The following is a 13752-nucleotide window of genomic DNA, read 5'->3' as shown; positions in this document are numbered from 1 at the left end:
ATATTTCAATCTTCATTAAACTATGGTATTCACTTACCTTCAACCCTTGCTTTCTCCGTTTTTAATAAATGAACCCTTCAATTATGCATTTCAGTTTTGAAAGACGATACCGTCCGACATATTCTAAAATCGACAAGAAAAAGATTCCAGATTCGAGAGGTGTAAATTGTGAATGATTGAGAATAACGGCATATTCTGTGCTTACCTGTATATATAACAATAATAGTTTCTTTTTGAGACCTGGTGCCAAAGCTGTGAAGAGATGAGAGATTCTAAAACCGACTTGTCAGATAAGATGGACAAGAACTGTGCATGATCTGATACAGCAGCGAGTGGGTTTCTGCGTTTCTCAAGTCGGAGCCACATTAGTTGTTCAAAGTATAGTGAAAAAAGTCATATTTCCGAATGTTGGATGTAAATCTAATGCACATGTTATGGACACGTTATAGATTTATAGCTAATTTTGGAGTTATATCAAATAATAGAACATCGCAATACATAACCAAATAAAGGCAATATTAGTGTCTGGATAAGGATTTTTTTTAGAGAAAAGGAGAGATGTTTTATGTGGGTTAGGAAGAGGAAAACTGAAAATACTTTTTTGTAGTATTTGTAACCTCATTGTTACAAATTAAGTGAAAAATAAGTCCAGACAAAAGCGAAGAACTGACAGCGAATTATTGCTAAACTGACACGACTTTATGAAATCTAGTACGTATAACGATCCTCGACAGCTCAAGAAGTTCCGCCATCTTCCTCAATTACTTCCGAGTAATATCGCGATGACAGCAGTAACGGAATATAAGTGACAGTAAATGAAGCAATCTAATGGCATTAAATACATAAAAATTACGTAATAATTCCCTCGTTAAAGGATTGTGCACATTTTACTGCCTTAATATTGTGAGTGTGATATTGCCTGAAGGAAAATGAGAAAATGCAGCCCGTGAGCCCATCGATCAAGTTCTGACAGTTCCCCCCGGTGCCCTAATGGAGTATTGCACACTTTAGTAATGACGTCGACATGACTTCTTCAACAAGAGCTAAATTAGTGCGTCGCACTTTTAAATCACTTTTTCATAACAAGTCGTCGTTCGTACACCGCTGATAATTGAGAAATTCAATCTTTTCATTATATGAACTGTCCTCAGCGTACATGATAGACAGTCATGAAGTGAAATCCAAGAGTTAGGCCTACTACATTCTAGATCATAAATTAAAGACTCTTTAGATTTTCTATTGCTACTTCAGTTCTCTTGTTAAGTTTAAATTTATATCTTGTTATTTATTTTATCATATCACATCTTGTTGTGTTTTGTTTTCTTTTTCTCTAAGAATATTATATTTTCATAATATTCGTCGTTTTGTTTCATAGACGTGTTATGTATTACGTAGGCTCCTGTCTTATGCATCAAAATATAGAACAATTATAACGTAGGACATGAAAATAATATTATTAAAATATCACAAAACAAGACTATTTCGACCCTCCCAAATAGTAACATTGTAACTCAATTTTTTATGGTTTTGAGTTATGCTAGTTAATATGGTCTTAAATTGTTTCTTTTTCATCCAGTATTATCATTGTAGCTCTAAATCTTCCCAATCGTATGTAAAATATTATTGTTACCATCTGTATTCACTGATTTACACGACCATTTTAAAACTTCATTTGCTTCTCCTGAAAAATGGAAGAAAGTGAGTTACAATGTTAATACTTGTGAGGGTCGATTTGCTTTGCGTCTTAAATATATTCCGTTGTTTATATATATTAAAATTTAGAAAGTTTTATTTATTTACTTATTTACTTATTTATTTATTTACATATTTACTTATTTATTTATTTTCTTATTTACTTATTTATTTATTTACTTATTTACTTATTTATTTATTTACTTATTTACTTACTTATTGACTTACTTATTGATTTATTTATTTACTTATTTATTTATTTTCTTATTTACTTATTTATTTATTTACTCATTTACTTATTTATTTATTTACTTATTTATTTACTTATTTATTTAGTTTCTTATTTATTTATTTACTTATTCATGTATATAGTTATTTACTTATTTATTTATGTATTTACTTATTTATTTATTTACTTATTTACTTACTTATTTATTTACTTACTTTATTTATTTATTTACTTATATATTTACTTATTTATTTATATCACACGTGGTCTCAAAACAGCTTCATTTTAAACTTTGTTATGTATACAATGCTACATCAAGTTCTTTCATGTATTCGATAGCGATTATTATTATAATGAGAAATCCATTTTTATTTTATAATTTTCTCGTAAGCAACATGTTTAAGATCTTGTCACACCGGGATACCTTTCGACAGCGAACACTGATTTCTACTTTAATGTTCTTAATGAAATATTTGAAGGAAAATTATTGTACTCACCGAAAGCTGCTGAGTACTGCAACGTTGCTGAAGTCCATAGCACAGCCACTTTGCTACAACACTACACACTAACTATCGAGCACCAGTTCCGATGGAATGTTTGGCTCGCGCGGTGGCTCACCACGTAAATACTGAGGCTTGTGTGCAGTAGAGCGTGTACGCGATATTATAATATCACTGCACCATACCTGACGACCCAAATGTGAGCACAATTTCCTGGGATCGTTTTGTTATTGCAGCCCTGGGTTTGAAGCGGTAGAAATATCATAGAATGGGTCTCGTACGAACGTGATGCTGTACGGTAGGCAAAGGTCTCTATATCGAAGCTGTTCAGAAAAATAGAACACAGGAAGGTAGAACGCCCACTTTATCTTAAAATTTGAGATTAAATACTGGACATCCGCCCCTGTGATGTAACGAATATCAGCATATCTGGCTGTGAAATGAGTGGGCCTGGGTTCAAATCCTACTCAGGGCAAATTATCTCTTTGGGTTTTTTCCGAAGTTTTACCTCAAGCAATTGAAGAGGAATTTCTGGGTAATTTTCGGGCTTGTAGCTCGGACTCATTTCGCTATTACTTATTCACATGTCATTATTACCTTATCGCGGGTTAAGGAAATCCGAATCCTATTTTAAATTAATACTTTTAATGTATCAGTTCTATATATAAAAGCTATTGCGAGTACACTAATAGAATTTTTTTACAGATTATTCCGGCTTTCATTTAGCGTTATTTCAACAAAGGTTTTTGGAAAAATAAAATTTAATTTACAACTTTCTTTTCATATAACACAAATTAAGTATTACATTTCTTGATAAATTTGTGGGTTTAACTTGTTTGTAAATTTAAATTAAAGAAGGTCTATATTACGTGAGGCACTGTTCTCTGAAAGTATGAAGCGATTATGACGGGCAGAAACTGAGAAAAGTTGGATTTTGTACATAAAATATTTTTTTAACTAATGGCAGATATTTGACTGTTCTTCATTGATTCATATGAAGCCAGTTGTATAGACCAAATTTACCGTTAGAGTCGTTGCTCAAGGTGCGCCATATGAGGCTTGTCTACGCTACACTCGTGATGAGATGAGAAGATGAAGATTTGGTAAGATGTCACAGGGGAACAGGAGCTCTCGGATAGAACTCCTTTATTACCTGGACCACGGGCTTGGTCAACATAAGTTATAAATCGGGGGTACAACGGAAATCGAACCCGGGTCCACAGGATTGTAAGTCCAGGCTTCTAGCCACTAGATCAGCTATGGGGACTATCAGAAACGTAGGGAGGGAACATTCCTACTCACTTCACATTCGTTTGATTGACAGGCGAGGGGTAACGCAGTTGTTTTGTTAAGTCAAGTGCAGTGGTGGATTCGACACACCTTGCGCATCAGTAATTTCTCCGCTCTTATTTCTTGTTTCAAAATCTTTATAGTATTTTGTTTATAGGAAGTACACGTAGGCTATCATACAATAATTATGACCGCCACCTACTGTCATTGGGCAAATTATATATTTTTAAATTTTATAACTATTCCTTTATCATGTGCATAAAAAATTCTTGATCTGTCTTGTGATCGACATAATAAAGTATTTCTTTTTTAAAAACAATAAAGAAAAAAGCAAAGCTCCATTGTCATTTAACTGCAAAATATATTAAAAGATACAATGCTCAACATAATAAATTGTTTCTTTTTAAAACCAATAAAATAACTAAGCCCCATTGTCATTTAACTTGAAAACATATTAAACACAATATAATGATCAACAAAATTAATTGTTTCTTTTTATAAATACTAAAGAAAGTAAAACTAAGTTCCACTGTCATTTAACTTTAAAACATATTAAACAAAATATATGTGATATTATGAATGAAACGAAATACTACTGTAGGCCTATACTGCTAGTTTTCGTTTTTTTTTTTTTTTTTTTTTTTTTTTTTTTTTTTGTTGATTGCCCTCGAAATTTCTTGTTATTAACTAAAAAGGATATATTTGGCTCTAAAATAGAACAACTCAACCGTAATACTGAAACTAAATGCATGTCTGTGATCCTAGACCTGGAGATACTTTTGGTCATATTCATTTTGAAAAGAAAAACAGCTCACAACAGTAAGTTGAGCCAAACATAGATACCATACGCATTACAAATGTGCGCAGATTAGGGAATTGCTGCCCTGGTAGGTATACAGTATAAAGAGATATACCGTGCACACTGGACGGCACCGCGTACCCGTTGCACATTTCAGCGAGTGCTGACGACCACTGTTATAGTGGCTCTGATGCTTGGGTAACATCAAATACAAATGGATTATTGAACAGACATATCTCCATGTCCATTGCAGTTACTTCTGAAAATCTTTCTTGGAAAGAGAACGCATCAAGTAGGCCTAATATGCACTCAAAGTTTTAAATAAGTTCAGTTCCAGATACTTAATAAAATAATGAGTATCTAAATCCTGAAAATACCATAAACATATCTTGTTTTGTATCTCTTCATAAATATTACGAAAATAGCTTTTAAAATTGTAAATAAATACTTGTAAGATCACCGAAGTCCGTTTTATGCTTCCAATCAAAGTGGCGTTTAATATTGAAGCGTTTTATATGCGCAATTTTAAACCTACATATTAAGCAACAGGCTTTCTTCTTTTTGTAAGTAACAAAAAATTCTTTCTGCCACTCTTCCTGAAACTGACGTCCCGAGATCGAAGCCATACCCGCCACTGAATGAAGCGTGTCTAGAGAAGCACCAGGCGGAGGAGAGGATCGGTGGAGTGAGGTAAGGCGGCATTGAGTGCAGTGGCCCTTCGGAGCCATTTTTCCTCATGGTTGCACTAGACCATCGCCAGTTGTACAGAAAATTTAAATTTACGGGAAATGGCATTCATAATTTTTAGTAGCCTTCATTCCAGCTGCATATGCCGGATTGTTACAAACTGTTTAGAATTGAATAGTACATATGTTTTACATATCATTGCAAAGAGGAACTTTCTGATAGTAATATACAGTGAAAAATTAAAAAAAAAAAAAGAAAATTTTACTATTTTTTCCCTTAAGTACATGGTGCAGTCTGCTTTATTCGTGCAAGAGCCGATACTTCCGCGACAAATAACATTCACAAGCATTCTTCGAACGCCGGCTAGCGACGCAAGGTGGGATCTGGCCTAGGGACGAGTAGGTATCAATTAAATAATTACTTAACCAAATTTTCCGAATTGCTTGCTATAAAATCCGCCATTAAATTCGTACTAGCTTGCAGAGAGTGATACGTAACTTTTTAAATGTATCTGACAAATATTTGGAATGGGAAAGTCGGCAGTATTACCATCTACTTAATCAATTTCGATGTGTAAATGCTGCTTTAACTGCTTATATTTAAATAATATCTCACACTGCTCATAGACAGCAAGTTCTCTTCGCAATGTTGTAAATACCTAGGAGTGTATTTAAACTCCAAACTTTCTTGGGGAGAGCATGTTGATAATGTTACAGGCAAAGCATGGAGGGCACTTCACTTTATTATGAGAATCTTGAGAAAGGCTAGCCCCAAATCGAGGGAAATAGCATATCTAACATTAGTGCGACCGTTAATGGAATACGGAACTACGTGTTGGGATCCCTATAGAATAAATCAGATAAATTCCTTAGAAAGAATCCAGTATAGGGCAGCTAAATTTGTTAAAGGTAAAAGAGAAGATGGGAACGATACGATAAAAGAACTTAAATGGAAAACTTTGGAAAACAGACGTAGGAAAACTAGAATAACATCACTGTATAGAGCACATCTAGGTCAGAAAGCATGGGTAGACATAACGGCTCGGTTAGAAAAGCCAACGTACTATGGGAGGAACGATCATGATTTTAAAATCAAATGTAGGAAACAGAAAACGGATGTAGGTAAATTCTCATTTTTAAACAGAACTATAAATGATTGGAATGACCTACCTGCAGCGGTCTTTGAGGGCTGTCCTTCCTTAAGGAGATTCAAGAATAATTTAAAGAGTTGTGTATAAAGTGAAAATTAAAATTAAGGTGACATTCAACATTTAATTTTTTAAGGTGACATGTATTTATCTAGCCTTACGAGTTTACTTCCTTGGTTTGAATTGTAAATTATTTAAAAATAGCGTGTAAGAGGGCCTTAGACTAGAAATGTTTAGTTTAAATGTAGTTCTGTTTATAAGTATGCATAAGAATGCAATTATTTGACTTATTTGAACTGTTGTATCAGTGAAGCGAGGTGAGTCAGTGAAGTTATGGTTTTACAGTGCAGGGAACAGTTCCGATCAGTGATAATTTATAGCGTCAATGAAATGTGTTCTATAGTGTCAGTGAAATGTGTTACAGAGTGTCAGTGAAATGTGTGCTAAAGTGTCAGTGAAATGCGTCATAGTGCCACTACAGGAAATGAGATGAGAGTAAAGTGAAAGACTATTGAAACTTATGTAGGACCTATACATAATTATGTAGGTTGTGTTGTAAAAGTAAGTGTTTTATTTTATGTTTTATTATTATTGTGTTAAATTGTATTGTGTATTCTTATTGTATTGTGTATAAAATTGTATATGTGTTGTAAATTGTATTATGTATTGTAAATTTTATTGTGTATTGCTTATCATTTTAACTGTGTATTGTTAATATTGTATATACCACTGCCACCGGGTGCTTGTCCACTTGCAGTGTAAATAAATACATACATACACATACAATCGTAGTCTACGATCAGCTTGGTCGAGAAACATGCTACTAAGTTCCAGTTTATCTATACCTACTGCAGTATTGACCCTGTACATAATTATCCCGGATTGTTCATGAATTTATGTCTTTATGTCTGTGAGAATTCTCAAGCAAAACTAGGCATGGGCTATCAGCGGAACTCTAAGAACCCAGTCGTCTTATCTGTCAGAATATTCACGCGAGATCAGGCTTGTTAAATTGACAAAATTAACTCGACTCTGTCTTCATATTTTCTAATATTTTCAAGCAAAAGTAGGCGTGAACAAGGGACGGAAGTCTATGGACCTTGTGTAATAATAATAATAATAATAATAATAATAATAATAATAATAATAATAATAATAGTAATAATAATATTGTTATTATTATTTTTAATTACTATCATTATTATTATTATTATTATTATTATTATTATTATAAAAAATTGAAATTTATCTTTTGAAGAGTGGAGAAGTTCAAATATCTTGGAGCAACAGTAACAAATATAAATTATACTCGGGAAGAAATTAAACACAGAATAAATATGGGAAATGCGTGTTATTATTCGGTTGAGAAGCATTTATCATCCAGTCTGCTGTCAAAAAATCTGAAAGTTAGAATTTATAAAACAGTTATATTACCGGTTGTTCATTATGGTTGTGAAACTTGGACTCTCACTTTCAGAGAGGAACATAGGTTAAGGGTGTTTGAGAATAAGGTGCTTAGGAAAATATTGGGGCTAAAAGGGATGGAATTACAGGAGAATGGAGAAAGTTACACAACACAGAACTGCACGCATTGTATTCTTCACCTGACATAATTAGAAATATTAAATCCGGACGTTTGAGATGGGCAGGGCATGTAGCACGTATGGGCGAATCCAGAAATGCATATAGAGTGTTAGTTGGGAGGCCGGAGGGAAAAAGAACTTTAGGGAGGCCGAGGCGTAGATGGGAAGATAATATTAAAGTGGATTTTAGGGAGGTGGGATATGATGATAGAGAATGGATTAATCTTGCTCAGGATAGGGACCGATGGCGGGCTTATGTGAGGGCTTCAGTGAACCTCCGGGTTCCTTAAAAGCCAGCAAGTAAATAAGTAATTAAGTAGTAAGTAAGTAAGTATTATTATTATCATTATATTTATATTTTCTATGTATTTTTGTATTAGTTGAGTGGAAGAGAAGGCCTTAATTCTGCCAGTAAAAATAAATCAAATAAATGAACAAATAATTTAAATATTGTAGGAAAGATCATCGTAGTATCACTCTGTATCACTAGAGTGCAATGTAAACAGTCTATGAGGCCTAGTTTTGAATCATGAATAGAATGTGAACTGCAGCACAAACAAGACGCGAGTGTTCCCTGATAGTACCCATGCCACGCGCCAAATATCATGTCAAGTCGATATAGACTATTATTTTCGTATGCCGTGGACCAGAATACTAGCCGTAATTATAACTACAGAGAGCTCCATTTATAATATGAGAGCAGTTATAGTGTGCATTGATCCATTGACTAATCGACACTTACGCCACCGCCTTCCACATAAGCTGAGTTACCATTACAGCGAAAGAGATCGCGTATGTACAGTGATATTCGTCATCTTAACAATGGTTCATTACAGTATTAGATAATTTCTTATTGGAAATTTACTTGCAGTATAAAAAGTATGTAAAATGTGTTGAGATATCCAGAATTTCTTGTACTGTACTACCCATGTTAAGGAGGGACTAATGAGAAATACAATTATGTTACTGAATTGCCTATAACTTCCACATTTTTGGATCTAAGACCTTGAAATTTGAAATAGTAGCTCAAAATAGGGTTTTCTTTACCTTCAATTGTTTCAGAATTTTATGAATAATAGTTTTTATTTTTCAAAATTTTCATTGACAAATTAATAAATGATGTACCTTTTCCTAAAAATTTGCTAAACCAATAAACCTAAAACTTTACATATGTTGCCAATACCTAAAGTAACATTTCCCTGTTTCCCTGCAACCAAATATTTTATTTAGGCTTTGTATTATTTACAAAAATATTAGGTATGAAACTTTATTTATTTATTTTTTCTAAGTTTTGTAATGTATAAAACTCACACATATTAACACATCAAAATTTTGTTACAGGGAATTATAGATAAGTTTTAAGCTTGTGTGCAAAATTTCATATTTTTACTCCTAATTGTTGCAGAGAAAAAGGCACATAAGCATTGAAAAATGTAAGTTACAGAAAACGACGTTTAAAGTTATAGTACTATTTATCTACTATCTCAGCTCATACAGTGCACTCAATGTTCTCCATATCCATAAGGAAGTAGTAAGCCACAGCTTCCTAGTACTGGTCAGACAGTTAGCCTGTCTAAATTCCAAGAAAATTTCTAGAGCACAGAAACTCCAAAATGGCTACTCAAAGGAAGAGTGGAACATTGCGCCGCGCTGTGGTATTTAAATTCGGAAGACCAATTTGGTCCTTGAGACAAGCAAAATATTTCAGTATTCAATACAGAAAAGTATGTGTTATTTAAGCAATAAAAAATTCCATTTTTCTAAAAATTTCGCGTCTGTTTACACATAATGCACTCAAACAGGAATAGCATACTACGTATTCTGTATTAGACGAAAAAAGAGTAACAAGTGGACTTATAAAGTTAGCTTATATTCAGACAAGACTACAGTTAATTCTCTGAAAAACACTTAAGATCATTAAGGCCTATCAAAAAGTTGCGCTATACCGAGATATAATTAAAAAAAATACAGGCTAAAATCAACCTATGATAATTTCTTAACTATTACTTACGTACTTATGGCTTTTAAGGAACACTGAGGTTCATATACGCTCTCACGTAATCCCGCCATTGGTCCCTATCTTGAGCAAGATTAATCAGTCCCTATCTTCATATCCTCACTTCTCTCAAATCCATTTTAATATTATCCTACCGAATAATTTCAAGGAAAATTTGTTCCGAGGCCGGGTATCGATCCCGGGACCTTTCGCTTAGCGCGCGAACGCTCTTCCGACTGAGCTACCCCAGGAACAATACACGACACCGTCACAATTTTTCCTTTGTATCCACACGACTCAAATGAGCTGACAAGACGCCAGAACTCAACTATGAGTGCACACAAATACTTGTGTGACTTAAATTGTGGCTTTCTGTTAACGTACCTCCAGTAACGAATGTATTATACAAATCTGGCTTTCAGGTAGTAGCTCCCTGTAAAGCTACTACCTGAAAGCCAGATTTGTATATTATCCTACCGTCTACGTCTCGGCATCTCCAAAGATCTTATTCTCTCCGACCTCCCAACTGACACTCTATATGCATTTATGGATTCGCCTATACGTGCTACATGCCCTGGCCATCTCAAACGTTTGGATTTAATGTTTCTACTTATGTCAGGTGAAGAATAAAATGCATGCAGTTCTGCGTTGTGTATCTTTCTCCATTCTCCTCTTACTTCATCCTTCTTAGCCCCAAATATTTTCGAAAGTACCTTATTCTCAAACACATTTAACCTCTGTTTGTCTCTCAAAGTGAGAGTCCAGTTTTACAACCATACAAAATAACCGGTAATGTAATTGTTTTATAAATTCTAACTTTAAGATTTTTTGAGAGCAGACTGGATGACAAAAGCTTCTCAACCGAATAATAACAGGCAATTCCCATATTTATTCTGCGTTTAATTTCCTCCCGAATATAATTTATATTTGTTACTGTTGCTCCAAAGGATAAATTTCCAAATTTTTACATTTTCACTTCATACAATATTGTTGTCACGAGACATAATCATATACTTTTCCTTTTCGAGATTTATTTCCAAACTTGTCTCTTATTATCTTAACTAATATCCAAATTATCTTAATTATTTTCCTAATTATATTAATTATTACAACGAAATATGGTATTTAATAATTAAATTACTTAAAAGCTTAATCAACATTAAAACAAACGAAGTGGATGGACATCGAAAGTTGCTGTACACAGTTTAATTCACTTACGAGCGAAGATTGGTTGGTTTGTTTATCAGTTATCCGGCCGGCGGTATCATAGCAACGCGGGATGAAGATGGCTGCAGGTGTGAGTGGGAGGCAGGCAGCATCGCGGAGTGTGCCGTCCAGGCCGGCAGTCTGCAGCCGTCGCAGGCGGAGCCCGCACCGCAGCGCGCTCTCTCAGATGCTTCTCGTATCGTGCGCCCGCCGTGTACGCTGATTCTGTGTCAATTCCATATTAATCCGCTGTTAGTCGTTCGTATTCGTTGTCTCTCTGTACACGTGAAGATGTTACGGGTATATCAAGATTTACTTAGTTCGTAGTGAATGTTATTGCTTTTATTTTTCATTTTTTTCTCCTCTGTGTATGTGTGTGGTAATTGCTCAATTCAGTGTAGGACCGGCCTATTTGGTAGTGTTATGTTAAACATGTGGTGTTACGAACTTCATGTGTTTTCAATGTAAGTGAAGCTTTCTTAAAATCCATTATTTGTGGAGCATCGTTTCAGAACGTGTCTCCTCCACTCTTAAAAAACCGGTTCTATTTCTTCTATGAACGAAGCATTCAAATCTCCAACGGAAACGAAACAAAACGAGTTTTCTCCAATCGTGCTATGTTTTTTATTTGGTATTTAACGACGTTGTATCAACTACCGGGTTATTCAGCGTCAATAGAATTGGTGATAGCGGGATGGTATTTGGCAAGATGAGGCCAGAATTCGCCATAGACTACCCGACATTCGCCTCACGATTGGAGAAAATCTAGGGGGAAAAAAAAAACAAAATCGAATCCACGCTCGAGCGAAACTCCGGATGGGCAGGCAAACGCGCTACCACATTAGCTGCGCCGGTGGCTCAGTATTATGTTAAACAAAAGTGTTGGTCGGAACAGACAGGATTTTTTTCACTCCACGAAAAAAAAATAATTGAGAAAACTCAATTTGAAACGATGCTCCTCATTTCATAATTTTAGCTTTATTGTGACTTTAATTCTTACTTTCGTTCATATATTACGATTTCAGATAAGGCTCCAGAACGACATCTAATTCGTAATTGTTACTAATCCGAGAAATTTAAGGATTTTACTTACTTCTTCATGTGCACTTTAGAACATTAAATCCCTTTCTTTTCTAGAACCTTTTTATCAACATTCAAAATTCACAAGTATTTGATACTACCAATTCATTTAGTCATACTAACTCAAGCTAAGCCTGTAAATCATTATAATAATTATGTTTGTAGTCAGCAGACCGAAGACTGGTTGGAATCTCATAATTGTTACCAATAACGCATCACCCATGATGCAACTAAGCTAGGAGATAATGGGGAGAGTGGCCACTTCTTTCCCCCTCCATTGAATACGTCGCCGACAGGCTACATATTACACTAGTGAGACTTCAGATGCATACAAACAATTGTTCTTCCGCTGACACATATCGTCAAGTGATATGTACTGCGTGATAATAGATGTTTCAGCCAGAAATTCAATCAGAAATATAATTATAAGATATGAATAAACTTTTATGTTATTTATAATTTTATTATGTATTTCAGTGATTAATGATTTCTTAATATAATTAAATTTTTGAAGTAAGAAATTAATCAAGAACACTGTAAAGTATTATCATCACAAAGTTTATTTTCACTTAGATTAAAGAACATCACACCTGAAATTAATGTAAAGAATAGTTTTTGCAATTATAAATTTGTTTCATCATTGTTAGACTACTATTGGTATAAAAGTGTGTAGTTACGTTTCCAGCATATGAGATAATCAACTGTTTCCAGTTTACATCTTTTGTTGGTGTCACTTGTGGGGTCCAGATCTATCTTCGGGCATTTGACTAAACAACAACAGACATCACGCATGAGGCAACTAGACCAGGAGATAATGGGGCAGGATGGCCTGTTCCTTTCCCCCTCCATTGCATACATCGTCGATTAGCTACATATTCCACTAATCAGACTTTAGATACAAATAATTGGACGGAGTTACGCAATAATAGACCAACCGACAATTTGAAAAAAAAAATAGATATTTGCACAGATCTGTTGATGGCAGGCTAATTTAACTTGGAAAAAATCATGAATGTGATATCTGAATTTTTCTGCCATTTATAAGCAAAAATATGTTTATTTCATAAAATTCATTTATTTATTTTGCTTTGAAATATTAATTCAACTGCTGGTCTCTTATTAAAAATCTATTAGCCCCTTTTGGTATTATTTGTACTATTTTTTGTAACAGTATGAATGTTATAATACTTCATGCATAAAATGTTTTATAAAAAAAACAGATTTATTTTAGTGGCCAATATCTCGAAACAGGTTTTTGACGCTTGGTCTCTTATTGCGTAACGCCGTCCAATTGTTCTTCCTCTGACACGTATCGTCAAGTGAGATGTACTGCCTGATAATAGATGTACATATCAGCCAGAATCTCAATCACAGTTTTTCATCTTTGTGAACTTAAAAATTATAAATAATTCTTTGTCTTAAAATTTCACATTCCAACATATCATATAAATCGTATATTGAGGTTGTCGTCTTACAATATTTCTGCATATCTTATATTCTTACATGGTATAGTGAGACAGTATTGTTTTGATAAAACATATCT

At 34.1% G+C, this 13752-nt stretch overlaps 1 long non-coding RNA gene and 1 other non-coding gene across 2 annotated transcripts in view; one reads left to right on the top strand and one right to left on the bottom strand.

Moving 5' to 3' along the window:
- Positions 1-10101: 10101 nt before the first annotated feature.
- TRNAS-GCU (transfer RNA serine (anticodon GCU)) lies at positions 10102-10175 on the bottom strand. Its single transcript has one exon. It is a non-coding gene; the product is annotated as a tRNA-Ser (tRNA).
- Positions 10176-11262: 1087 nt separating this feature from the next.
- LOC138711590 (uncharacterized) overlaps positions 11263-13752 on the top strand; it is a 671876-nt gene continuing 669386 nt past the window's right edge. Inside the window, exon 1 of the long non-coding RNA XR_011335403.1 lies at positions 11263-11593. This is a non-coding gene — a long non-coding RNA (uncharacterized lncRNA). The remainder of the gene's footprint in view (positions 11594-13752) is intronic.

This window comes from Periplaneta americana, chromosome 13, assembly GCF_040183065.1.
Source record: "Periplaneta americana isolate PAMFEO1 chromosome 13, P.americana_PAMFEO1_priV1, whole genome shotgun sequence".
Taxonomy (NCBI): domain Eukaryota; kingdom Metazoa; phylum Arthropoda; class Insecta; order Blattodea; family Blattidae; genus Periplaneta; species Periplaneta americana.
Note: the sequence above shows the minus strand (reverse complement) of the source record. Positions and strands in the feature narration are given on the sequence as shown.